Source organism: Limulus polyphemus, unplaced genomic scaffold (genome assembly GCF_000517525.1).
Source record: "Limulus polyphemus unplaced genomic scaffold, Limulus_polyphemus-2.1.2 Scaffold263, whole genome shotgun sequence".
NCBI classification, from domain to species: Eukaryota; Metazoa; Arthropoda; class Merostomata; order Xiphosura; family Limulidae; genus Limulus; species Limulus polyphemus.
Window position 1 is genome coordinate 38,766 of NW_013665873.1, and position 2,863 is coordinate 41,628.

The following is a 2,863-nucleotide window of genomic DNA, read 5'->3' on the forward strand; positions in this document are numbered from 1 at the left end:
GATTTGCATTCAGAATTCGGGACTTAAATACGGATTTGATGCACGAGAAAATAGTGCATATTGGACGTGAAGAAAGGAGCAAGTTGCACGTGGGGAAAAAAACGCGCCTGATTTAAATGTCACACCTGAACGCTCACATCCTTTTAATCATGTTTGAAATTATGAACATTGCTCAACATCATGAAAATTAAACCTTATTTTCAATATTTAAAATATTAAAATATTTAAAAATATTTGGGGGTGCTTAACTTTTTTCCAGGTGTATATTTACGTTTCCTAACACTATCAAATCTTTGCTGATAATCACAATAACAGTTTAATTATGTCTAATCCAACATTTTTCTTGCGTGTAGTAAGTTTATTATAAAGGTAGTGTGCATGTGTGTATCAAAATTAGATTTTTAAATATCACCTTTAAAAACTATGGTAGTAACTGATTTACTTGGCGACGTTTTGAGCAAACGCTTATTTTCAATCTAAAAACAACTCTTTCGGTTAATGACAATTACAGGATCGTTTTGAAACGAAACAATACACAAAACAAAATGTAACGCGAGATAGAACTACGAGAATTAAACAATATAATAAAGCTGGCGATTATAAACAATATTAAAAACTATTAGAACAACTTTACATAGCAAAGAAAGAAATAACTTAAACATTTTAAGGCAATAAAAGAAGGGTATTAAAAAAATATAAAAAGCTGTACCGTTCGTTAATACCCAAAGGACTTAAACAACCAAATTTCAAAATTATTTCTTCTTTGATTGGTGTTGGAGAGGGCATGACGTAAGGCAAGTACTTTAAAGTGCCCAAGAGAATGATCAGCTTTGTTGAAGTGCCGAGCCACAAGTTTATCTTGATCTTTAATTAAGATGCTACTCTATGTAAGTGTTCTCGTTTACGTTCAGAGAGCATTCTGCTGGTTTCTCCTATGTAGATTTGGTCACAGTTTTTACAAATAATACAAAAACTTAACATCATTTAAATGTACAGGTGAAATGGCTATTCAAAGAATATGTTGATTTAGGGCCTCTAAAAATGTTTTACGATCAATGTAAGAGCAATTGTTGCATCTGCTCCTCTGTAAGTAGCAGAAGTTGCCTATGGATGACTAAATCTTTAACGTTAGTGTCTCGTTTGTAACTAAATAGAGGTTTGATAGTAGGGAACATGTGATCGATGGTATTGTCCTGTGTTATGACGTGGAAGTTGTCAAACAATACACGCGTTATTTGGGTGTTGGATGAGTGAAACGTAAGCGTAATGGGGGGAGGGATGTGTTGAGGATCAGTGGAAGTAGGAATGTGTTGGTTGAAGCGAGGTTGAACTCGTGTCGTCGGAAGTTTTGAATTGTTTATGGTACAAAAGCAACACGTGGGCAATTGCGAGTTCAGTTGCTACAGAGGCCATACATTGGCCAATACGTAGTCTAGCCAAGACAACTTCCTTCTGTCGATCCTTACGGAAACTAGACGATCAAACAACAACAGTAGATTTGATCTGGAAAAGCTTGTTGTGAAATTGCTCACCCCAAGTCGACTGCCAATTGGCGCGAAGCAGGGCCTTGATCACAGGACCATAGTCCGTATATGGGACAGGCATGGCTGTCACAGCATCAGAGTAGACAGACTTAGCTGCAGTGTCCGGAAGCTCGTTACAACAAGTACCAACAATGCCAATTATCCAGAAAAACTGGATTGAAATAGAAAACAGTAACAAGTGAGCCAGTAGTTTCTGAATATCGACGAGAACATGGTGAGAATTTACATTACGTGATTCCAGGGCCAACAGAGAGTTAAGAGAGTCGGTGTAAACAGTACAATTACTGTATTGCTTAGCTTCTGTGTAATCCAGGGCAAGAGAAATGGCATACAACTTGGCAGTGATCACAGAAACTGTAGAGGGGATCCTGAAAGCAATCACAAAGTCACAACAAACAATGGTAGAGCCCACAGAGCCACCAAATTTCGAACCATCTGTAAACATGGGAACAGAAGAATGGTTCGAAATATGTTCGGTAAAGAGAAGACGGTACTTCCAGTCGGCAGTATCCGCCTTCGTCAGATGACTCAAAGAGAGGTCACAAATGGGGATGGTAATGAGCCATGGCTGGATGGCCTGATCACTGGACTCAGCAATGTCATACAATGGCAGACCCAGCTGCGCCTTGATATGAAGATTGAAAGGATGAATGGCAGACCATCTATTCCAAATGAGCATAGTCCACTGAAAAAGGAAGACACAACTCTAGGTGGGATGCAGTTGTAAGGATTGAACCTTAGTAGCATATTGCAAAGAAAATTGCAAACATCGGAGGTGAAGAAGAGATTCGTGGGGCTCAGTGTACAGACTCTGGACTTGCGAAGCATAAACCAGAGAACTATAATCCAGCTAGGAAGGTATGAGAGCATGATAGATTTTCAACATAAAATATCGATCTGCTCCCCAAGAGGTGGAAGTGAGGAGACGGAGGATGTTCAGTACCCTTGTACACTTGACACGAAGCTGCTTGATATGAGAAATGAAAGTAAGCTTATGGTCAAAGATAAGCCCAAGGAACCACGGGAAGACCATCATCACCGAGACAGAGCTCAAAATAAAGGTGTAAACCTCGTTGGTAGCAAAAATGTATGCAAACGGGTTTAGAGAAATAGAAAGTAAAACCGTTTGCTGTGGTCCACTTCAAGAAGCATGAGGGCAGTCTGAAGCTGCTGCTCAATAAACCTCATGTACGACGACTGACAAAAGGTGTGAAAGTCATTGATGTAGAGGCCATTTGCAACAGTAGGAGGAAGTTGTTTAGTGATAGCATTGATCTTGATACTGAAAAGACACAACCTTGAAAGACTCCAAGTTCCTG